Source organism: Pseudophryne corroboree, chromosome 12, assembly GCF_028390025.1.
Source record: "Pseudophryne corroboree isolate aPseCor3 chromosome 12, aPseCor3.hap2, whole genome shotgun sequence".
Classification (NCBI taxonomy): domain Eukaryota; kingdom Metazoa; phylum Chordata; class Amphibia; order Anura; family Myobatrachidae; genus Pseudophryne; species Pseudophryne corroboree.
This window is the reverse complement of record NC_086455.1, coordinates 3,472,016-3,497,137: the sequence shown is the minus strand read 5'-3', so window position 1 is coordinate 3,497,137 and position 25,122 is coordinate 3,472,016. Positions and strand designations below refer to the sequence as shown.

General features: G+C 51.6%; 1 protein-coding gene across 3 annotated transcripts in view; it reads left to right on the top strand.

The window, feature by feature from the left end:
- The window catches only part of CELF3 (CUGBP Elav-like family member 3), a 33,626-nt gene extending 28,424 nt beyond the window's left edge, over positions 1-5,202 (top strand). For all 3 annotated transcript variants that reach the window (XR_010190323.1, XM_063946695.1, XM_063946694.1), the window contains one exon: positions 5,150-5,202. The gene's annotated coding sequence lies outside the window, so the exon portion shown is untranslated. The remainder of the gene's footprint in view (positions 1-5,149) is intronic.
- The last annotated feature ends 19,920 nt before the right edge of the window (positions 5,203-25,122 follow it).

The window sequence follows — 25,122 nt, the reverse complement described above, 5'->3', positions numbered from 1 at the left end:
CACAAAATCTTAACTGAGGCTTGGAGGAGGGTCATAGGGGGAGGAGCCAGTGCACACCAGCTAGTCCTAAAGCTTTTACTTTGTGCCCAGTCTCCTGCGGAGCCGCTATTCCCCATGGTCCTTACGGAAGTCCCAGCATCCACTAGGACGTCAGAGAAAACACCGATTAAGGGTGAGAATGTGGACCAAAGATATCTGACGCTATCCAAGACATTTGTACCCGCCTGCAGCTACTGTAGGTGCATTCATTGGTCTCTGCCCGTCCTGGGGCTGCATTGATAAAGGGGTTCACCTGCTTCCCACCATTACTGATATAACGCAACTGATAACTGTAACATTCCTTCCTCCTGTGTCCCCCCTTCATCTGTACCTGTGTACGTGCTGTCCCCCCCTGTGGCCCCCTCCCTGTGTGCTGATGCTACGTCTTGGCAATGCTACATGTGGACTGTGCACCCTGACCTTACGCTTCCGCCGCCTTCCATAATCAGCTGTCCTTTGTCTCTCGCTCCCTCGCCCCATCTCTGGTTTCCACAGTCTAAGATCAGTATTGAAGGTGGCCATTTGGAAGGCCAACACAGTAATGGGGGTACCCTTTAATCAGTCTCATCGTAATTGCTGGCCATCCCCACCAGGTTCTACACGGTATTGCACAGAAAGAAGACCCCTGTGCCATTCTTATTACCTCATAATTACTGTGCAAATCTTTAATTTAAAGACTCAATGAAAAAAAAGTAAACACTCGTATCGTGTTCAGAGCTCATTACCTAGAGCACTACGGAGGTCCACACCTAACTTCTGCAGGCTAGTGGCCTCTGTGAAAACATAGAACGTTGATTGGACAATTGCTCAGTGACCGTCGGCGTTATATCTGCTTGAACTGTACCTTTCACATATGCAGGTCATACAGGATACAGTGACTCAGGAACGGCCGGGGTTCCAGACTACGGAAAAGCCTGAGCTTTTGCCACACGAGCAGTTTCATGTGTATATAAAATTTTTCAGAGGGTCTTTAAATTGAAGATACCAGTTAAGTAATTAGTAAGAGGTGTACGGGGTCATGGGTCGCAGAACTGGCCCAAAGACCTGTGCCCCAACAGCAATGACCTCTGCTGAAGTGAGGAACCGTTCATTGTCAAGTAACCAGCACCACTGAGATCCTGGCAGGTGGTGCTGGTTATTTGGCAATACTTGTGCATCCTTCAGCATTACTGCCCGCCATACCTGTGCTCCCTCAGCATTACTGCCCGCCATACCTGTGCTCCCTCAGCATTACTGCCCGCCATACCTGTGCTCCCTCAGCATTACTGCCCGCCATACCTGTGCTCCCCTCAGCATTACTGCCCGCCATACCTGTGCTCCCCTCAGCATTACTGCCCGGCATACCTGTGCTCCCCTCAGCATTACTGCCCGCCATAACCGTGCTCCCTCAGCATTACTGCCCGCCATACCTGTGCTCCCGTCAGCATTACTGCCCGGCATACCTGTCCTCCCCTCAGCATTACTGCCCGGCATACCTGTGCTCCCGTCAGCATTACTGCCCGGCATACCTGTGCTCCCCTCAGCATTACTGCCCGCCATACCTGTGCTCCCTCAGCATTACTGCCCACCATACCTGTGCTCCCCGTAGCATTACTGCCCGCATACCGGTGCTCCCGTCAGCATTACTGCCCGCCATACCTGTGCTCCCCTCAGCATTACTGCTCGCCATACCTGTGCTCCCTCAGCATTACTGTCCGCCATACCTATGCTCACCTCAGCATTACTGCCCACCATACCTGTGCTCCCCTCAGCATTACTGCCCGCTGTACCTGTGCTCCCCTCAGCATTACTGCCCGCCATAACCGCGCTCCCTCAGCATTGCTGCCCGCCATACCTGTGCTCCCGTCAGCATTACTGCCCGGCATACCTGTCCTCCCCTCAGCATTACTGCCCACCATACCTGTGCTCCCCTCAGCATTACTGCCCGGCATACCTGTCCTCCCCTCAGCATTACTGCCCGACATACCTGTCCTCCCCTCAGCATTACTGCCCGGCATACGTGTGCTCCCGTCAGCATTACTGCCCGGCATACCTGTGCTCCCCATAGCATTACTGCCCGCCATACCTGTGCTCCCTCAGCATTACTGCCCACCATACCTGTGCTCCCCTTAGCATTACTGCCCGCATACTGGTGCTCCCGTCAGCATTACTGCCCGCCATACCTGTGCTCCCCTCAGCATTACTGCTCGCCATACCTGTGCTCCCTCAGCATTACTGCCCGCCATACCTATGCTCACCTCAGCATTACTGCCCACCATACCTGTGCTCCCATCAGCATTACTGCCCCCTGTACCTGTGCTCCCCTCAGCATTACTGCCCGCCATAACCGTGCTCCCTCAGCATTACTGCCCGCCATACCTGTGCTCCCGTCAGCATTACTGCCCGGCATACCTGTCCTCCCCTCAGCATTACTGCCCGGCATACCTGTCCTCTCCTCAGCATTACTGCCCGACATACCTGTCCTCCCCTCAGCATTACTGCCCGGCATACCTGTGCTCCTGTCAGCATTACTGCCCGGCATACCTGTGCTCCCCTCAGCATTACTGCCTGCCATACCTGTGCTCCCCTTAGCATTACTGCCCGCATACCAGTGCTCCCGTCAGCATTACTGCCCGCCATACCTGTGCTCCCCTCAGCATTACTGCTCGCCATACCTGTGCTCCCTCAGCATTACTGCCCGCCATACCTGTGCTCACCTCAGCATTACTGCCCACCATACCTGTGCTCCCCTCAGCATTACTGCCCGCTGTACCTGTGCTCCCCTCAGCATTACTGCCCACCATACCTGTGCTCCCCTCAGCATTACTGCCCGCCATACCTGTGCTCCCCTCAGCATTACTGCCGGCCATACCTGTGCTCCCTCAGCATTACTGCCCGCCATACCTGTGCTCCCCTCAGCATTACTGCCCGCCATACCTGTGCTCCCCTCAGCATTACTGCCCGGCATACCTGTGCTCCCTCAGCATTACTGCCCAGCATACCTGTGCTCCCCTCAGCATTACTGCCCGCCATACCTGTGCTCCCTCAGCATTACTGCCCGCCATACCTGTGCTCCCCTCAGTATTACTGCCCGCCATACCTGTGCTCCCCTCAGCATTACTGCCCGCCATACCTGTGCTCCCCTCAGCATTACTGCCCGCCATACCTGTGCTCCCCTCAGCATTACTGCCCGCCATACCTGTGCTCCCTCAGCATTACTGCCCGCCATACCTGTGCTCCCTCAGCATTACTGCCCGCCATACCTGTGCTCCCCTCAGCATTACTGCCCGGCATACCTGTGCTCCCTCAGCATTACTGCCCAGCATACCTGTGCTCCCCTCAGCATTACTGCCCGCCATACCTGTGCTCCCCTCAGCATTACTGCCCGCCATACCTGTGCTCCCTCAGCATTACTGCCCGCCATACCTGTGCTCCCCTCAGCATTACTGCCCGGCATACCTGTGCTCCCCTCAGCATTACTGCCCGGCATACCTGTGCTCCCTCAGCATTACTGCCCGGCATACCTGTGCTCCCCTCAGCATTACTGCCCGCCATACCTGTGCTCCCCTCAGCATTACTGCCCAGCATACCTGTGCTCCCCTCAGCATTGCTGCCCGGCATACCTGTGCTCCCCTCAGCATTACTGCCTGCCATACCTGTGCTCCCCTCAGCATTACTTCCCGGCATACCTGTGCTCCCTCAGCATTACTGCCCGGCATACCTGTGCTCCCCTCAGCATTACTGCCCGGCATACCTGTGCTCCCCTCAGCATTACTGCCCGGCATACCTGTGCTCCCCTCAGCATTACTTCCCGGCATACCTGTGCTCCCCTCAGCATTACTGCCCGGCATACCTGTGCTCCCCTCAGCATTACTGCCCGGCATACCTGTGCTCCCCTCAGCATTACTGCCCGGCATACCTGTGCTCCCCTCAGCATTACTGCCCGGCATACCTGTTCTCTACTGAAGTGCTTATCCTGTGGGCTGGGGACTGAGATCGGGATGCTATGACATGTGAAGTGAACTAGCATGGACTGTCCACTTTATGTTCTTATACTTTTTGTGTCTTTGGAGAACTGAGATGTTTACAGGATGAGATGGTCTGTGGCCTGGACCATAGTCCAGGTCTTGGATAATGAAGTGGTGTGTGAGGAACATGTGGTGATACTGGAGCCCGGGACAGGACCAACTAGAGTAGTACATGAAGCAGCGTGGCTACAGCTCAGCTGGTGTGTGGCCTATGCAGCCACCGGGATGCTACATCTAGACATGAGCTTGACCCCTCGGCCCATCCCTGGCCCCTTGGTCCTCCAGCAGCATCTCCTGTGAATGGGCGTGTTTGTCCTGTGGCTTGTTCTCCTCATGCATCTGGTTCTTTTTGAATTCTGGGTGATGCTACCAATAAATCAGAGGGCACTACTCTCTCCTCTAAGTGCCCCTAGACCGCTGCCAGCCTCATTCCTCTGTGCTTCATCTTCTTATCAGTGATGATGCTTGGCGCATGCAAGGGTGTAAAATGTAATGTAGAAATCCGGAGCCGGTCAGGAACCTTTATGGAGCCAGTGAAGATGTGCCCCCCACCCCCGATTGTCTCTACTTTGCCAATAGTGTTGGCACAAACGCGGATAGAACCAGGAAAAGGGTTTATTGAAAGTCTACTAGGACTGCCATGGCTAAACTATCCAAAGGATGTTATGGTGATTTGGTGTTTAGTCACACCAGTCTTACACACTGCTGGTTAGGCTGGCAATATTGGTGACCCCATGAGGCTCAAAGTAAGATAGCAGTCTGCCCCCCCCCCCCCCCCCCTGTAAACGAATAATAACAGGTGAGAGAGTCGAAGCCCCTCAGTGCCCGCTGTGCCTTAGGCAATTGCCAAGGTAGATGATCAGCCCTGATGTAGGCTGCTATTTTGCTACATAACGTCCCCCAAAAGCATGACCGTAGACGTAAAAACATAGGACATGCACCTGGTGATGTATAGTATAGTCATTAAATCAAGTTCTCCCCCAGGATTCAAACCCAGATGGGAGGCAGGGGGGTAGAAGGCATGTCAGGCGCTTGCTATGTGCCGTCCTCAGGTTTGGATGTTGACCAATCACTGACCTGTTCCTTTTTTATTTTCTTTTCAGGGGTGCACCTGATATGGGGGTTTTGAGGGGATCCTGGGTCCAGCCCCTCCCCCCCTCACACCCCCGTTTCTCTCCACACCTCGTAAAGGACTCCAAACTATTTCTGCTGCTGGACCAAGAAAGGACATTTTTCCAGGGGAAATCGCTAAAACCGCTGAATCTGATAATCACCCAACTCTTAACCAGCAAGGACCTCCGGACTCATCCTCGCCCCACCTTCCCCCCTGGAGGTGGAGGACTGGGACATTCCTGGATCTGCACACATCACAGAAGCGGCCAGGGCCTATTGTGCCGCTTTCGGCCTCCCTGATGGGCTCTGGATTTATTTTTTAACGTTGAGCAAAAATTGGAAAAAAGACAAAAAAAAATATATAAAAAAAAAGACAAAATAATAATTGCGGGTTCTATGCCGCAAAGTGAGATTTCGTGTAGTTGGAAAGGCACAGGTTCTGGGGTACGATAATATTGTCTGTAGATTTATTTCCTCTGAGAAGCTTGTAAAGTGACCCCCCTACCCCCGTCTTCACCCACAACCCTATTTTCTTTTTATAAATGCTTTTATGCAGGTAGAGCAAATACTTTAAGAATTCCGGGGAGGTGGGGGCACGCCCATGGCGGCAGCCAGCTCCTCCCCCCACGCTGATATTTAGAGAGAGCTGCTGTGTAAATAGAGCTATGTCGGAGGGAGTAGTGCAATATCACCACCTTACGTTTGGCTGGTGCCATGTTTAATGTCCTGTCCTTAACGACCCTGAACGGAACCCATTTATCGCAGTCACCAGCAACTCGTCCAAGCTTTAACACCCTGGGGTTAAGCGCTTTAAGGGACAGAGTCCACTTTCACCGCGGGTGTTATTAAAGCAGGCGGCACTTCTGTAACAACATGGAGGCGTGATCCAGCGGATTGCGTGCGGTGGCGATGATATAGCGGCACACAACCTCGCAATTCTCACTGCAGAAACATGACAACTAAATAGTAGAGAGCCCAAGTAATTCTTGGTGGTCACTAAAGTCCATTAACCAATCGCAAGATGCATTTTGGGAGGACAAAAGCGCCTACATGTCCGACATTCCGCTTTATATCCATGTTACATGAGAGTATGGGGACGTTGTGAGGGACAATGGCATTTTTCTGCGTCTTAATTCAGTTGCACACCCTAATTGGGTCATTACATGGGTACTCACCTGCACCTGGGTGATTGGAGAGGGATTGCGTACGACCCCCAGAGAGGCGACAGCACCCACATCCATTACCTTTCCTTGGCAACGCCAGTGCTAGAGGACAAAACTAGGCGTTGGGAGGCACAGCGGAGGTGGCCATTTTGAGGGCTGAACCGGCGTTCATGAGAATGCAGCCAATAGGAACTGAGGACCGTGCCGAGGAATTCTCAAAATGGTTCCCTCAGTTGTGTGAATGTCTATTGGGCACGAGAGACGAGGGTGGAGAAGCCATCCTTTTTGTTGGAAAATTTAGCGGGGTTGCCTCAGTCGGGTGACACCACCATTCTGCACAATATGGTCTATAATGCCACCCACCCACCTTTCGTTGTTTGGTGACACCTCCACAAACTGGAAGTACGCCCATCCCCAAACATCTTTATCACCACCCCTTTCATTACACACATATTTCCGTTTCCTTGTAAGAGGCTTCTCGGTTCCTCCTCACTGATGGCTGGTGAGGGGGTATCATGACTCTTTTGCGCTTTATGAATGACCTCCCGCACACACCGGTGTGAGGCAGACATCAGAATGAGGCCAAGCAATGCATTAGGCACTCCGTGAGTCACCCACTAGATCCCATTGAACTGATTGGCTGCAGCCTCTGCACACAAAATGGCTGCCTCTACTGTGTTCCTCTGAAGTACAGCTGGCCCTCTAGTGACCAAGGCTCAGTCCCCGGCCTGTTGGCAGATGCTGTTTAGCTGATTTAATGCTTTCAGTGATGCAAAGATAATAATTAAAAAAATAATCCCTGCACATCACCCTAGCAACTGTATACCGATTCCGCCATGTTGGGCGTTGCGCACACCTTCATTCTGCTCCCTCCCCCCACAGAGCATTGCCCCTAGGGTACACCGCAGGACCGCCGAGACAGGAAATGGTCTGAGAAAGAAAGTCTTTACATAGTTATTTTGTGAGGTGACGTCTGGGGCGTGGACCTCAGCCTTAGAGTGGGCCTGTCCTAATCTGCATATCAGAGGTCGCAGACGGCCAATCAGTGGCTCACGTCAGCTCGGAAAAAGAAGGTATATGTTTACAGTATCTGAAATCTCCCAGAAGTGTAAATAATTTTGTTCCTCGTGAGAGAAAAGTCTCCGCCCTTTTATCGTCAAATCTAGAAATTTTTTTTTGTGGGAGTGGGGTAAAGGGTATTTTAATATAAAATAGGGAGGGGGAAGGGAGGGATATAACAGACCAATTCTTGGTGATTATATAATGCATAACTTATTTCTTATTTATTGCTGTTTATTTTGAATTATTTAATTTTTTTCTGTTTTAAATGAAATAAATTTGATGAATAGTGTGTGGTATCTTTCCTGAGCCGGAAGGGACAATTCATTCTGCATTCCACTCCGCTGGAATTGGTTACATAGATAATGGGTTATTGTGTAGTTTTAGCATTCTATAGTACGTATTATCCTACAAATGGTGACAAATGCGTCCGAGAAACAGGCCCGACATGAGACCATCAGGTAATAATGTGACGTATGTATGGAGGAGTGAGACCTGGGGGAGGCTCCAACATCTGCGTATCCATAGTAACCGCGAGGCCTGACTAAACTTCAGCTTACACAGGCTGCTGTGTTCGGTAAGGATAGCTGGGATACAAGCCAGAACATGTGTTTGGTAAGGATAGCCAGGGCATGAACCAGGGTCTGCTTTCGGTAAGGATAGCCAGGGTACGAGCGAGGGCCTGTGTTCAGTAAAGATAGTCAGGATATGAGCCAGGGCCTGTGTTCAGTAAGGGTAGCCAGGGCCTGTGTTCGGTAAGGATAGCCAGGCCCTGCGTTCAGTACAGATAGCCAGAAAACGAGCCAGGGTCTTCTTTCGGTAAGGATAGCCAGGTTACGAGCCAGGGCCTGTGTTCGGTAAGGATAGCCAAGATACGAGCCAGGACCTGTGTTTGGTAAGGATAGCCAGGGCCTGTGTTAGGTAAGGATAGCCAGGGTACTTGCCAGGCCATGCATTTGGTAAGGATAGCCAGGAAATGACCCAGGGCCTGCATTCGGTAAGGATAGCCGCGATACCAGCCAGGGCCTGTGTTCGGTAAGGATAGCCAGGGTATGAACCAGGTCCTGTGTTTGGTAAGGATAGCCAGGATACTGTCACGATCCGGGTATCTGGACGCCATTACTTACCCTTCAGATGCCTCCTAAGGCGGGCTCAGCGTTCCAGGACCGGATTCCGCTGTTCCTGAGTTTCCACATGCAGAGTGGTGTTTTCATCAGCCGCGGCCTCCGCTGTGCCCGCGTGGTTAAATGTGCATCTATCAGCCTGGCGTCTCCTGTCTCCGGTGGCCGGCGCCGCCATTACTGTTTCCCAGACCACATGGATTACAAACCAAACTTCCCTCCAAGTGTCTGCATGGGCGCAGCCATCTTGGATTCTGTCATCTGATCATTTCCACCAATCTGCTGTCTGTGTTGTTGATTTGCATAATTGCCTAGCCAACCCCTTCCTTGCTGCAGGTATAAGTAAGCTGTACCTGAGCAAGGAAGACGTCAGTGCTTTGGTTGTCAAACCTAGTTCCTGTTTGTCTCTCTTCTATGATTGTCTTCCAGGTTCCAGCTCCTGTCTCAAGACTTCCACCATAGAGATCCGCACCAGCATTCCACCTGCGGTGTAGCCTGACTCTCCAACCCATTGTGGATTCATCTGTTTCCAGCTACAACACTACCTGCTTCCAGCCTCAGCTTCCAGCAGAGTACAGCTTCCCTTAAAGGGCCGGTGTCCTTTCTACACTTTACCACTCTCCACCGGAATTATTATTTCTCCGCTCTCAAGTTCTACATTTCAGTTCACATTTCATCGCTCCCAAAGTTCATTTATTATTTAACTGGTTCCAGCCAGTATCCACTCCGTGCTAACAACAGTCTGGTTCCAGCCAGTATCCACAGCAGCTGTTTTACCTTCAGCAACCCAGCTCTTCCTGGAACACCAGCTGGTACAATCCTGGGTTATCTCCATTGCTACAGCCGGGCCTGGTAAGGACTTTCCATCTAGAAGATCATAAGAACTATCTCACACTACCAGTGCCCTGTGGCTCCTGCCATGCTGTAGTACTCAGGAACTGTATTTATTCTTTGCTGACTTTTACGTTTTCTTTTATTGCTGCTGTGATGCGGAGTTGTCATAATAAACATCATTGACTTTTATCTAAGTTGTCGTGGTCACGCCTTCGGGCAGTTATTGTTCATGTTACTTACATGTCCAGGGGTCTGATACAACCTCCCAGGTTCCGGTACATCTCAGCCCCTACAACTGAGGCTGCCTCCCGTCAGCTCAGGCCCTCAGTTGTGACAGTAAGCACTGACCTAATGAATCCAGCCGGAGACCAGGATCAAGCGGCCAGGCCGATGCAAGAACTGGCAGCCCGACTAGAACATCAGGAGGCTGCACAGGGCCACATCATCCGCTGTCTCCAGGATCTCTCTACTCGGCTGGATGGGATTCAGACAACTCTCCGTGGATCAGGCGCGTCTGGTGCGTCAACCACAGTGACTCCAGCTATAACCCCACCCACCTTACCCATTTCTGCTCCACGTCTTCATCTTCCAACGCCAGCAAAATTTGACGGATCTCCAAGATTCTGCAGGGGATTTCTCAACCAGTGTGAGATTCAGTTTGAGCTACAACCTGGCAATTTTCCCAGTGACCGTACAAAAATTGCCTACATTATTTCTCTTCTCAGTGGCTCAGCCCTTGATTGGGCATCACCGTTATGGGAGAGGTCCGACACCCTGCTATCTTCTTACACTGCATTTGTGTCAACATTCAGGCGCATCTTCGACGAGCCAGGCCGGGTAACTTCAGCTTCGTCTGAGATTCTCCGTTTACGCCAGGAATCACGTACTGTAGGACAATATCTTATACAGTTCCAGATCCTGGCATCCGAACTGGCATGGAACGACGAGGCCCTGTATGCTGCATTCTGGCATGGTTTATCCGAGCGTATTAAAGATGAGTTAGCTACCAGAGACTTACCCTCCAAGTTAGATGAGCTAATCTCACTTTGTACGAAAGTTGACTTACGTTTCAGAGAGAGAGCAACTGAGCGTGGAAGATCATCTGCTCCAAAATCTTCTACTCCTCCTCCTCGCCAACTGTCACCAACTACAGATGAACCCATGCAAATTGGCCGTTCCCGTTTAACTCCTGCTGAGCGCCGAAGACGTCTCTCCGAGTTTCTCTGTCTGTATTGTGCAGCTCCGTCTCACACCATTAATGCCTGTCCCAAACGTCCGGGAAACTCCAAATCCTAGCTCGCCAAGGAGAGGGCCGGCTAGGAGTAATGATCTCCTCTCCATCTCCTCAAGATTGTAACCTCCCAGTCTCGCTTCAAGTTGCTCAACGTTATCAGAACGTCATTGCCCTCCTGGATTCCGGAGCAGCTGGGAACTTTATTACTGAAGCCTATGTTAAACGGTGGTCCCTACCCACCGAGAGACTTCCTTCGTCCTTTTCCTTAACTGCTGTGGATGGCAGTAAAATTTTTGATACAGTTATTTCTCTAAGGACTCTACCAGTTCGTCTGAGAGTGGGAGTTCTTCATTCCGAACTTATTTCATTTTTAGTGATTCCAAGAGCCACACATCCTGTGGTCCTGGGCCTTCCATGGCTCCGTCTTCACAATCCTACAATTGATTGGACGACTACGCAAATCCTGGCATGGGGTTCCTCCTGTACTAAGACATGTTTGTTTAAAGTGTTGCCTGTCTGTTCTTCCTCCCCCAGGTCGTCTGATGTTCCACCTCCTCCATATCAAGATTTCACGGATGTGTTCAGTAAAGCTTCTGCTGATATCCTTCCTCCTCATAGAGAATGGGACTGCCCGATTGATCTCGTTCCAGGGAAGGTTCCACCTCGAGGCCGAACTTATCCGTTGTCTCTCCCCGAGACACATTCTATGGAGGAATACATTAAAGAGAACCTAGCAAAGGGGTTCATTCGACCTTCTTCTTCTCCAGCCGGCGCAGGCTTCTTTTTTGTAAAGAAGAAAGATGGTGGTCTGCGGCCGTGCATCGACTACAGAGGTTTGAACGACATTACCATCAAGAACCGCTATCCTTTACCCCTGATTACTGAGCTCTTTGACAGAGTTAGCGGAGCTACCATCTTTACAAAGCTGGACCTGAGAGGTGCATACAATCTCATCCGGATCCGTGAGGGTGACGAGTGGAAGACCGCATTTAACACCCGTGACGGACATTATGAGTACCTCGTCATGCCCTTCGGATTGAGCAATGCTCCAGCTGTCTTCCAGCATTTCGTCAATGAGATCTTCAGAGACATTCTATACCGTCATGTCGTGGTCTATCTAGATGATATCCTCATTTTTGCCAACGATTTAGAGGAACATCGTTTCTGGGTAAAGGAGGTTCTGTCCCGTCTCCGTGTCAATCATCTCTACTGCAAATTAGAGAAATGCGTCTTTGAAGTCAAGTCCATTCCGTTTCTAGGGTACATTGTGTCCGGTTCCGGACTAGAGATGGATCCTGAGAAACTACAAGCAATCCAGAATTGTCCGGTACCCTTAACCCTCAAAGGGGTCCAGAGGTTCTTAGGGTTCGCCAATTATTACCGAAAGTTTATACGAGACTTTTCCACCATTGTGGCGCCTATTACTGCTTTCATCAAGAAGGGTGCTAACCCGTCCAAGTGGTCTGAAGAAGCCATGCAAGCTTTTCATCTTTTAAAACAGAGGTTCATCTCTGCACCTGTCCTGAAACAGCCTGACATCGACTCTCCTTTCATCTTAGAGGTGGATGCCTCCTCCGTTGGAGTAGGAGCGGTGTTATCTCAGAGGGCTAAAGATGGTCATTTACATCCTTGCAGTTTCTTCTCACGGAAGTTCTCCCCAGCGGAGCGCAACTATGCCATTGGCGACCAGGAGTTGCTAGCCATCAAGCTCGCTCTAGAGGAGTGGAGATATCTGTTGGAGGGAGCTTCTCATTCAATCACCATCCTTACAGACCACAAGAACCTTCTATATCTAAAAGGCGCACAATGTCTCAACCCCCGTCAGGCCAGATGGGCACTTTTCTTTTCCAGGTTCGACTTTAAACTCCAGTTCTGTCCGGGCTCTCAGAATCGCAAGGCCGATGCCCTTTCCCGCTCATGGGAGCAAGAAAATGAGTCAGAGTCTTCAGACAAGCATCCTATTATAAATCCGTTGGCATTCTCCACGGTAGGGATGGACTCTACGCCCCCATCAGGGAAAAGTTTTGTGAAGCCGACACTAAGGAAGAAGCTCATGCATTGGGCCCATGCTTCCCGTTTTGCCGGACATACAGGTATCCAAAAAACCCTGGAGTTTATCTCTAGGTCCTATTGGTGGCCAACTCTGAAAAAGGACGTTTTGGAGTTTATTGCATCTTGCCCAAAGTGTGCTCAACATAAAGTATCCCGCCAGTCGCCTGCGGGGCAACTGGTTCCACTATCTGTTCCCCGTCGACCATGGACCCATTTGTCGATGGATTTTATTACAGATTTGCCCATGTGCAACAAGTTCAATACCATCTGGGTGGTAGTTGACCGGTTCACCAAGATGGCACACTTCATTCCTCTCACCGGTCTTCCGTCAGCTTCCAAGTTGGCTCAAGTATTCATACAAGAGATCTTCCGACTCCACGGTCTTCCAGAAGAAATTATCTCAGATCGAGGAGTTCAATTCACAGCCAAATTCTGGCGAAGTTTATGTCAAGTCCTCCAAGTCAAGTTAAAGTTTTCCACGGCTTACCATCCTCAGACCAATGGTCAAACTGAGAGGGTGAATCAGGACTTGGAGGCCTTCCTCCGCATCTATGTGTCCTCCTCTCAAGATGACTGGGTTCAATTACTTCCCTGGGCCGAGTTCTGTCATAACAACCAGTATCATTCTTCATCTTCCTCAACACCATTCTTCACCAACTTTGGATTCCACCCTAAAGTCCCTGAGTTCCAACCGCTTCCAGCAACTTCTGTTCCCGCAGTGGATATCACCTTGCATCAGTTTGCCAATATCTGGAAGAGCGTACGATCAGCTCTGCTCAAGGCATCGTTCAGGTACAAGAAGTTTGCGGATAAGAAGCGTCGAGCAGTTCCTGCTCTCAAGGTGGGTGATCGGGTATGGTTATCCACGAAGAATTTGAGGTTAAGAGTTCCCAATATGAAGTTTGCACCTCGCTACATCGGTCCTTTTAAAATTGATCAAGTCATCAATCCTGTTGCTTACAGACTCCAGTTACCTCCCTTCTTAAAAATACCCAGGACATTCCATGTTTCCCTGTTGAAACCGCTAATCTTGAATCGGTTTCATTCCTCACTTCCACCAACTCCGAAAGTCCAAACTCAACGAGGCGTTGAGTATGAAGTGGCCAAGATCCTGGACTCACGTCACCGTTACGGTCAACTTCAGTATCTCATTGACTGGAAGGGCTATGGTCCTGAAGAACGCTCTTGGACCAATGCCTCTGACGTCCATGCTCCTGCCTTGGTACGAAATTTCCACGCAAAGTTTCCTTTAAAGCCTAAGAAGTGTCCTGGGGCCACTCCTAAAGGGGGGGGTGCTGTCACGATCCGGGTATCTGGACGCCATTACTTACCCTTCAGATGCCTCCTAAGGCGGGCTCAGCGTTCCAGGACCGGATTCCGCTGTTCCTGAGTTTCCACATGCAGAGTGGTGTTTTCATCAGCCGCGGCCTCCGCTGTGCCCGCGTGGTTAAATGTGCATCTATCAGCCTGGCGTCTCCTGTCTCCGGTGGCCGGCGCCGCCATTACTGTTTCCCAGACCACATGGATTACAAACCAAACTTCCCTCCAAGTGTCTGCATGGGCGCAGCCATCTTGGATTCTGTCATCTGATCATTTCCACCAATCTGCTGTCTGTGTTGTTGATTTGCATAATTGCCTAGCCAACCCCTTCCTTGCTGCAGGTATAAGTAAGCTGTACCTGAGCAAGGAAGACGTCAGTGCTTTGGTTGTCAAACCTAGTTCCTGTTTGTCTCTCTTCTATGATTGTCTTCCAGGTTCCAGCTCCTGTCTCAAGACTTCCACCATAGAGATCCGCACCAGCATTCCACCTGCGGTGTAGCCTGACTCTCCAACCCATTGTGGATTCATCTGTTTCCAGCTACAACACTACCTGCTTCCAGCCTCAGCTTCCAGCAGAGTACAGCTTCCCTTAAAGGGCCGGTGTCCTTTCTACACTTTACCACTCTCCACCGGAATTATTATTTCTCCGCTCTCAAGTTCTACATTTCAGTTCACATTTCATCGCTCCCAAAGTTCATTTATTATTTAACTGGTTCCAGCCAGTATCCACTCCGTGCTAACAACAGTCTGGTTCCAGCCAGTATCCACAGCAGCTGTTTTACCTTCAGCAACCCAGCTCTTCCTGGAACACCAGCTGGTACAATCCTGGGTTATCTCCATTGCTACAGCCGGGCCTGGTAAGGACTTTCCATCTAGAAGATCATAAGAACTATCTCACACTACCAGTGCCCTGTGGCTCCTGCCATGCTGTAGTACTCAGGAACTGTATTTATTCTTTGCTGACTTTTACGTTTTCTTTTATTGCTGCTGTGATGCGGAGTTGTCATAATAAACATCATTGACTTTTATCTAAGTTGTCGTGGTCACGCCTTCGGGCAGTTATTGTTCATGTTACTTACATGTCCAGGGGTCTGATACAACCTCCCAGGTTCCGGTACATCTCAGCCCCTACAACTGAGGCTGCCTCCCGTCAGCTCAGGCCCTCAGTTGTGACAGATACAAGCCAGGGCCTGTGTTCAGTAAGGATAGCCCGGGTACGAGTTAAGGCCTGTGTTTGGTAAGAATAGCCAGGATTTGAGCCAGGATCTGTGTTCAGTAAGGATAGCCTGGGTACGAGCCAGGGCCTATGTTCAGTAAGAATAGCCAGGGTACGAGCCAAGGCCTGTGTTGGGTAAGGATAGCCAGGGTCTGTGTTCCTGTAAGGATAGCCAGGGCCTGTGTTCCTGTAAGGATAGCCAGGGCCTGTGTTCCGTAAGGATAGCCAGGGTGCGAGACAGGGCCTGTGTTCGGTAAGGATAGTCAGGGCCTGTGTTCGGTAAGGATAGCAAGGGCCTGTGTTCGGTAAGGATAGCAAGGGCCTGTGTTCTGGAAGGATAGTCAGGATACGAGCCAGGGCCTGTGTTCGGCAAGGATAGCCAGGGCCTGTGTTCGGTAAGGATAGCCAGGGCCTGTGTTCGGTAAGGATAGCCAGGACACTCGCCAGGGCCTGCGATCGATAAGGATAGCGAGAGTACGAGCCAGGGCCTGTGTTTGGTAAGGATAGCCAGGGCCTGTGTTTGGTAAGGATAGCAAGGTTCTGTGTTTAGTAAGGATAGTCAGGATACGAGCCAGGGCCTGTGTTCCTTAAGGATAGTCAGGGCCTGTGTTCGGTAAGCATAGCCAGGACCTGTGTTAAGTAAGGATAGCCAGGGTATGAGCCAGGGCTTGCGTTCGGTAAGGATAGCCAGGACACTCGCCAGGGCCTGCGATCGATAAGGATGGCGAGGGTACGAGCCAGGGCCTGTGTTTAGTAAGGATAGCCAGGTTCTGTGTTTAGTAAGGATAGTCAGGATACGAGCCAGGGCCTGTGTTCCTTAAGGATAGTCAGGGCCTGTGTTCGGTAAGAATAGCCAGGACCTGTGTTCAGTAAGGATAGCCCGAGTATGAGCCAGGGCCTGTGTTCCTTAAGGATAGCCAGGGCCTGTGTTCGGTAAGGATAGCCAGGGCCTGTGTTCAGTAAGGATAGCCCGAGTATGAGCCAGGGCCTGTGTTTGGTAAGAATAGCCAGGGTTTGAGCTAGAGTCTGTGTTTGGTAAGGATAGCCAGGGTACGAACCAGGGCTTGTGTTGAGTAAGGATAGCCAGGGCCTGTGTTCCTGTAAAGATAGTCAGGGCTTGTGTTCCTGTAAGGATAGCCAGGGCCTGTGTTCCTGTAAAGATAGTCAGGGCTTGTGTTCGGTAAGGATAGCCAGGGCCTGCGTTCTGTAAGGATAGCCAGGGCCTGTGTTCAGTAAGGATAGCCCGGGTACGAGCCAGGGCCTGTGTTCAGTAAGGATAGCCAGGGTAAGAGCCAGGTCCTGTGTTTGGTAAGGATAGCCAGGATACAAGCCAGGGCCTGTGTTAGGTAAGGATAGCCAGGGTACGAGCCAGGTCCTGTGTTTGGTAAGGATAGCCAGGATACAAGCCAGGGCCTGTGTTCGGTAAGGATAGCCAGGGCCTGTGTTCGGTAAGGATAGCCACGGTATGAGCCAGGGCCTGTGTTCAGTAAGTATAGCCCGGGTACGAGCCAGGGCTTGTGTTCCGTAAGGATAGCCAGGGCCTGTGTTGGGTAAGGATAGCCAGGGTACGAGCCAGGGCCTGTGTTGGGTAAGGATAGCCAGGGCCTGTGATGGGTAAGGATAGCCAGGGCCTGTGTTCCTGTAAGGATAGCCAGGGCCTGTGTTCCTGTAAGGATAGCCAGGGCCTGTGTTCCTGTAGGGATAGCCAGGGCCTGTGTTCCTGTAGGGATAGCCAGGGCCTGTGTTCCTGAAAGGATAGCCAGGGCCTGTGTTCCTGTAAGGAGAGCCAGGGCCTGTGTTCCTGTAAGGAGAGCCAGGGCCTGTGTTCCTGTAAGGAGAGCCAGGGCCCGTGTTCCTGTAAGGAGAGCCAGGGCCCGTGTTCCTGTAAGGATAGGCAGGGCCCGTGTTCCTGTAAGGATAGGCAGGGCCTGTGTTCCTGTAAGGATAGCCAGGGCCTGTGTTCCGTAAGGATAGTCAGGGTACGAGACAGGGCCTGTGTTCGGTAAGGATAGTCAGGGCCTGTGTTCGTTAAGGATAGCAAGGGCCTGTGTTCTGGAAGGATAATTAGGATACGAGCCAGGGCCTATGTTCGGTAAGGATAGCCAGGGCCTGTGTTCGGTAAGGATAGCCAGGGTACTAGCCAGGCCCTGCGTTCGGTAAGGATATCCGCGATACGAGCCAGGGCCTACGTTCGGTAAGGATAGTCAGGATACGAGCCAGGGCCTGTATTCGGTACGGATAGCCGCGATACGAGCCAGGTCCTGCGTTCGGTAAGGATAGCCAGGACACTCGCCAGGGCCTGCGATCGATAAGGATGGCGAGGGTACGAGCCAGGGCCTGTGTTCGGTAAGGATAGCCAGGACACTCGCCAGGGCCTGCGATCGATAAGGATGGCGAGGGTACGAGCCAGGGCCTGTGTTCGGTAAGGATAGCCAGGGCCTGTGTTCAGTAAGGATAGCCCGTGTATGAGCCAGGGCCTGTGTTCCGTAAGGATTGCCAGGGCCTGTGTTAGGTAAGGATAGCCAGGGCCTGTGTTGGGTAAGGATAGCCAGGGCCTGTGTTGGGTAAGGATAGCCAGGGTACGAGCCAGGGCCTGTGTTGAGTAAGGATAGCTAGGGCCTGTGTTGGGTAAGGATAGTCAGCATACAAGTAAAACAAGCACAGTAGTCAGGAAAACGCACAGCACAAGAAACATCTGACACACACACAGAAGGGTGCACTGAGCAACCTCCTGAAAAGTGTGTGTGCGGATGTCTGCAGACCCTGCAGGGCCTGTGTTCGGTAAGGATAGCCAGTGTATAAGTCAGGGCCTGTGTTCGGTAAGGATAGCCAGGGTATGAGCCAGGTTCTGTGTTTAGTAAGGATAGTCAGTGTAAAAGTCAGTACCTGTGTTCGGTAAGGATAGCCAGGGCCTGTGTTCAGTAAGGATTGCCCGGGTATGAGCCAGGGCCTATTTTCAGTAAGGATAGCCAGGGTACCGGCCAGGGCCTGTGTTGGGTAAGGATAGCCAGGGCCTGTGTTGGGTAAGGATAGCCAGGGCCTGTGTTGGGTAAGGATAGCCAGGGCCTGTGTTCCTGTAAGGATAGCCAGGGCCTGTGTTCCTGTAAGGATAGCCAGGGCCTGTGTTCCTGTAGGGATAGGCAGGGCCTGTGTTCCTGTAAGGATAGCCAGGGCCTGTGTTCCTGTAAGGATAGCCAGGGCCTGTGTTCCTGTAAGGATAGCCAGGGCCTGTGTTCAGTAAGGATAGCCAGGGCCTGTGTTCCTGTAGGGATAGCCAGGGCCTGTGTTCCTGTAAGGATAGGCAGGGCCTGTGTTCCTGTAAGGATAGCCAGGGTACGAGACAGGGCCTGTGTTCGGTAAGGATAGTCAGGGCCTGTGTTCGTTAAGGATAGCAAAGGCCTGTGTTCTGGAAGGATAATTAGGATACGAGCCAGGGTCTGTGTTCGGTAAGGATAGCCAGGGCCTGTGTTCGGTAAGGATAGCCAGGGTACTAGTCAGGCCCTGCGTTCGGTAAGGATATCCGCGATACGAGCCAGGCCCTGCGTTCGGTAAGGATATCCGCGATACGAGCCAGGGCCTACGTTCGGTAAGGATAGTCAGGATACGAGCCAGGGCCTGCGTTCGGTAAGGATAGCCAGGACACTCGCCAGGGCCTGCGATCGATAAGGATGGCGAGGGTACGAGCCAGGGCCTGTGTTCGGTAAGGATAGTCAGGGCCTGTGTTCAGTAAGGATAGCCCGGGTATGAGCCAGGGCCTGTGTTCCGTAAGGATAGCCAGGGCCTGTGTTGGGTAAGGATAGCCAGGGCCTGTGTTGGGTAAGGATAGCCAGGGCCTGTGTTGGGTAAGGATAGCCAGGGTACGAGCCAGGGCCTGTGTTGAGTAAGGATAGCCAGGGCCTGTGTTGGGTAAGGATAGCTAGGGCCTGTGTTGGGTAAGGATAGTCAGCATACAAGTAAAACAAGCACAGTAGTCAGGAAAACGCACAGCACAAGAAACATCTGACACACACACAGAAGGGTGCACTGAGCAACCTCCTGAAAAGTGTGTGTGCGGATGTCTGCAGACCCTGCAGGGCCTGTGTTCGGTAAGGATAGCCAGTGTATAAGTCAGGGCCTGTGTTCGGTAAGGATAGCCAGGGAATGAGTCAGAGCCTGTGTTCCGTAAGAATAGCCAGGGCCTGTGTTGGGTAAGGATAGCCAGGGCCTGTGTTGGGTAAGGATAGGCAGGGCCTGTGTTGGGTAAGGATAGGCAGGGCCTGTGTTGGGTAAGGATAGCCAGGGCCTGTGTTGGGTAAGGATAGCCAGGGCCTGTGTTCGGTAAGGACAGCCAGGGCCTGTGTTCGGTAAGGACAGCCAGGGCCTGTGTTCGGTAAGGATAGCCAGGGTATGAGCCAGGTCCTGTGTTTAGTAAGGATAGTCAGTGTAAAAGTCAGTACCTGTGTTCGGTAAGGATAGCCAGGGCCTGTGTTCAGTAAGGATTGCCCGGGTATGAGCCAGGGCCTATTTTCAGTAAGGATAGCCAGGGTACCGGCCAGGGCCTGTGTTGGGTAAGGATAGCCAGGGCCTGTGTTGGGTAAGGATAGCCAGGGCCTGTGTTCCTGTAAGGATAGCCAGGGCCTGTGTTCCTGTAAGGATAGCCAGGGCCTGTGTTCCTGTAGGGATAGCCAGGGCCTGTGTTCCTGTAGGGATAGGCAGGGCCTGTGTTCCTGTAAGGATAGCCAGGGCCTGTGTTCCTGTAAGGATAGCCAAGGCCTGTGTTCCTGTAAGGATAGCCAGGGCCTGTGTTCCTGTAAGGATAGCCAGGGCCTGTGTTACTGTAAGGATAGCCAGGGCATGTGTTCCTGTAAGGATAGCCAGGGCCTGTGTTCCTGTAAGGATAGCCAGGGCCTGTGTTCCTGTAAGGATAGCCAGGGCCTGTGTTCCTGTAAGGATAGCCAGGGCCTGTGTTCCGTAAGGATAGCCAGGGTACGAGACAGGGCCTGTGTTCGGTAAGGATAGTCAGGGCCTGTGTTCGTTAAGGATAGCAAGGGCCTGTGTTCTGGAAGGATAGTTAGGATACGAGCCAGGGCCTGTGTTCGGCAAGGACAGCCAGGGCCTGTGTTCGGTAAGGATAGCCAGGGCCTGTGTTCGGTAAGGATAGCCAGGGTACTAGTCAGGCCCTGCGTTCGGTAAGGATATCCGCGATACGAGCCAGGCCCTGCGTTCGGTAAGGATATCCGCGATACGAGCCAGGGCCTGCGTTCGGTAAGGATAGTCAGGATACGAGCCAGGGCCTGTATTCGGTACGGATAGCTGCGATACGAGCCAGGGCCTGCGTTCGGTAAGGATAGCCAGGACACTCGCCAGGGCCTGCGAACGATAAGGATGGCAAGGGTACGAGCCAGGGCCTGTGTTTGGTAAGGATAGCCAGGTTCTGTGTTTAGTAAGGATAGTCAGGACACGAGCCAGGGCCTGTGTTCCGTAAGGATAGTTAGGGCCTGTGTTCGGTAAGAATAGCCAGGACCTGTGTTAAGTAAGGATAGCCAGGGTATGAGCCAGGGCCTGTGTTCGGTAAGGATAGCCAGGGCCTGTGTTCAGTAAGGATAGCCCGGGTATGAGCCAGGGCCTGTGTTCGGTAAGGATAGCCCGGGTATGAGCCAGGGCCTGTGTTTGGTAAGAATAGCCAGGGTTTGAGCTAGAGTCTGTGTTTGGTAAGGATAGCCAGGGTACGAACCAGGGCTTGTGTTCCTGTAAGGATAGCCAGGGCCTGTGTTCCTGTAAGGATAGTCAGGGCCTGTGTTCGATAAGGATAGTCAGGGCCTGTGTTCGGTAAGGCTAGCCAGGGCCTGTGTTCGGTAAGGCTAGCCAGGGCCTGTGTTCGGTAAGGATAGCCAGGGTACGAGCCAGGGCCTGTGTTCAGTAAGGATAGCCCGGGTATGAGCCAGGTCCTGTGTTTGGTAAGGATAGCCAGGATACAAGCCAGGACCTGTGTTAGGTAAGGATAGCCAGCGTACGAGCCAGGTCCTGTGTTTGGTAAGGATAGCCAGGATACAAGCCAGGGCCTGTGTTCGGTAAGGATAGCCAGGGCCTGAGTTAGGTAAGTATAGCCACGGTATGAGCCAGGGCCTGTGTTCAGTAAGTATAGCCTGGGTATGAGCCAGGGCCTGTGTTCAGTAAGGATAGCCCGGGTACGAGCCAGGGCCTGTGTTCCGCAAGGATAGCCAGGGCCTGTGTTAGGTAAGGATAGCCAGGGCCGGTGTTAGGTAAGGATAGCCAGGGCCTGTGTTGGGTAAGGATAGCCAGGGCCTGTGTTGGGTAAGGATAGCCAGGGCCTGTGTTGGGTAAGGATCGCCAGGGCCTGTGTTGGGTAAGGATAGCCAGGGCCTGTGTTGGGTAAGGATAGCTGTGTTGGGTAAGGATAGCCCGGGTACGAGCCAGGGCCTGTGTTGGGTAAGGATAGCCAGGGCCTGTGTTGGGTAAGGATAGCCAAGGTCTGTGTTGGGTAAGGATAGGCAGGGCCTATGTTGGGTAAGGATAGCCAGAGCCTGTGTTGGGTAAGGATAGCCAGGGCCTGTGTTGGGTAAGGATAGCCAGGGCCTGTGTTGGGTAAGGATAGGCAGGGCCCATGTTGGGTAAGGATAGCCAGGGCCTGTGTTGGGTAAGGATAGGCAGGACATATGTTGGGTAAGGATAGGCAGGGCCTGTGCTTGGTAAGGATAGGCAGGGCCTGTGTTGGGTAAGGATAGCCAGGGCCTGTGTTGGGTAAGGATAGCCAGGGCCTGTGTTGGGTAAGGATAGCCAGGGCCTGTGTTGGGTAAGGATAGCTGTGTTGGGTAAGGATAGCCCGGGTACGAGCCAGGGCCTGTGTTGGGTAAGGATAGCCCGGGTATGAGCCAGGGCCTGTGTTTGGTAAGAATAGCCAGGGTTTGAGCTAGAGTCTGTGTTTGGTAAGGATAGCCAGGGTACGAACCAGGGCTTGTGTTCCTGTAAGGATAGCCAGGGCCTGTGTTCCTGTAAGGATAGCCAGGGCCTGTGTTCCTGTAAGGATAGTCAGGGCCTGTGTTCGGTAAGGATAGCCAGGGCCTGTGTTCGGTAAGGATAGTCAGGGCCTGTGTTCGGTAAGGATAGCCAGGGCCTGTGTTCGGTAAGGATAGCCAGGGTACGAGCCATGGCCTGTGTTCAGTAAGGATAGCCCGGGTATGAGCCAGGTCCTGTGTTTGGTAAGGAAAGCCAAGAAACAAGCCAGGTCCTGTGTTTGGTAAGGATAGCCAGGATACAAGCCAGGGCCTGTGTTCGGTAAGGATAGCCAGGGCCTGTGTTAGGTAAGTATAGCCACGGTATGAGCCAGGGCCTGTGTTCAGTAAGTATAGCCTGGGTATGATCCAGGGCCTGTGTTCAGTAAGGATAGCCCGGGTACGAGCCAAGGCCTGTGTTCCGCAAGGATAGCCAGGGCCTGTGTTAGGTAAGGATAGCCAGGGCCGGTGTTAGGTAAGGATAGCCAGGGCCTGTGTTGGGTAAGGATAGCCAGGGCCTGTGTTGGGTAAGGATAGCCAGGGCCTGTGTTGGGTAAGGATAGCTGTGTTGGGTAAGGATAGCCCGGGTACGAGCCAGGGCCTGTGTTGGGAAAGGATAGCCAGGGCCTGTGTTGGGTAAGGATAGCCAAGGTCTGTGTTGGGTAAGGATAGGCAGGGCCTATGTTGGGTAAGGATAGCCAGGGCCTGTGTTGGGTAAGGATAGCCAGGGCCTGTGTTGGGTAAGGATAGCCAGGGCCTGTGTTGGGTAAGGATAGCCAGGGCCTGTGTTGGGTAAGGATAGCCAGGGCCTGTGTTGGGTAAGGATAGGCAGGACATATGTTGGGTAAGGATAGGCAGGGCCTGTGCTGGGTAAGGATAGGCAGGGCCTGTGTTGGGTAAGGATAGGCAGGGCCTGTGTTGGGTAAGGATAGCCAGGGCCTGTGTTGGGTAAGGATAGCCAGGGCCTGTGTTGGGTAAGGATAGCCAGGGCCTGTGTTGGGTGACAATGCTAAATTCCTTTGTCGTATAATCAACCCTTACGAAGCTAAGAACACTGTACGCTGTTTACTTAAGAAATACCGTAATGGTACGCTATTTGCGTAACGATCGCTCAGCCGTAGGCGAGACGCTCAAGCGTCACATTCGCTCACGGCCCAGCGATCACAGGACACGTTATTGGTTATGTCTAGGGGAAAGATTCGCTATGGCGTAGCATACACTCGAGACCACGAGGAGGTCACCAGCGATGCAGACGCTCACAGCACAATACCTTTATATTTAAACCTTTTAACAATGTAATGCGCTATATACCTTAATGTGAATACAGGGTGTAAATGCAACTTTGTGTAGCCTGACTACCTACAAAGCTGTTTGAGCGTCACCGACGCTCAAGTGAACACTTAACACTATAGTAAATACACAGATACTGTTTTAGGGTTCCAAAGCCTATTATCTGTATTATATCTAGTATACTTGTAAAAGAGTAACACAGTACAAATGATACACTACAATATAACAAAGCCTTCCTAACCAAACACCTAACTAAGGGATAAACTACAATACTATCCTGGCCTAACACAATACAATACAATACTATAAAGTATAGTCTAGGGGAGTTACGAGAGAAAAAAGAAAATAGAGAGAGAGAAATAGACACAGAGGGAGAGAGAGGAATTGGCTCACAGAAAGACAATGATTACGGAGAGAACTTACGCACAAAGGGTATGATCGCCTGCGCCTCGATATCCAGCTCCCGATTATCAGCAGATAACCGTTGATGAGAGAGTGAGAGCTGGATGTGGTCGGCCTGCCTATTTATGCCCCACACACAATGCAATCTCCTGGTCCTACAATCCTTCAGTTTATTGGACACAGGAATTCGGCCCTGTACTGTAACCAAAGGTCATAGGTTGATTCATACAGGTGGGCTGTGCTGAGTTTAAACGGCTCAGGTGGGTGGGAAACTGGGTTTCCCGCCGCATACCTGAGTATGGGTAAATAATAGAAATGGACATAAATTTCTTATGTTCATAACTATTCGCACGAGCGATTAATACGCTCCAAACCAACACCGGAATATTGCTAATTAAATACTCTTCCGATGGGTACCAAATACTGCTGTATGACTCCTGTTAGACCCTTCGTGCAATACAAAGAGGGATTCCTCCGCTCAGGGACATTCTATCTAAACCAAACTTACAGAAACTATTGAGGGGAACATGATCTATAAACGACATTAATTGTGAACCTTTGTAACGAATGAGTCGCACGCTACGATCACATAAACTCTACCGTAAATGCGCATACTGCGCGTGCGAGTGCACGCTATTGCGGGTATGCGCTTCCACGGGAGAGCATACGCATGCGCAGCACGGACCAGTGTGCGGTGCAAATATGGCAGTGTGCATTGAGACATTTTTCTGACTTCGACAGTCCACCCTTTGGCAGTCAATAATAACTGCCACAAAATATTTAAGGAGAAAAATGTAAGTCAGGGGTTAATTGATTTCCATGGTGGGGAAAGGAGGAAGAATGGAGTAGGTGTGAAGAGAGTATGACCTAGTGAGAAAGCAGGAGCATGTGTGTATGAGTCCATGTTTGGGGGGGGGTCATGTATCATCGTGCCGTACGTGTGGTAAATCAAGCTTCGAGGTATTGCGAAGTATACATTTGAATTCCTTCTTATCCTGTGGTACAGGTCTGTGGATGGGCTGTCAAACTCTACCGAGCTCATTTTGGCTGTGGTTGTAACACAATGGGGATGCACATTTTAGTTGATGATACATGAATTGGGGGGGTATGTGGTTGCTGCTATCTGTACCTGTATTCCCTATCGACTATGTGTGTTATTACCTGAGGGTTGCAGAGATGAAGATAAAGAACACTTACGAAAAATGCAATGATATTCTATGTCAGGTTTATGTACGTTCGTCGATTGAGGTCTTGATTGGTATCGTTTGATTGCAGTCTTC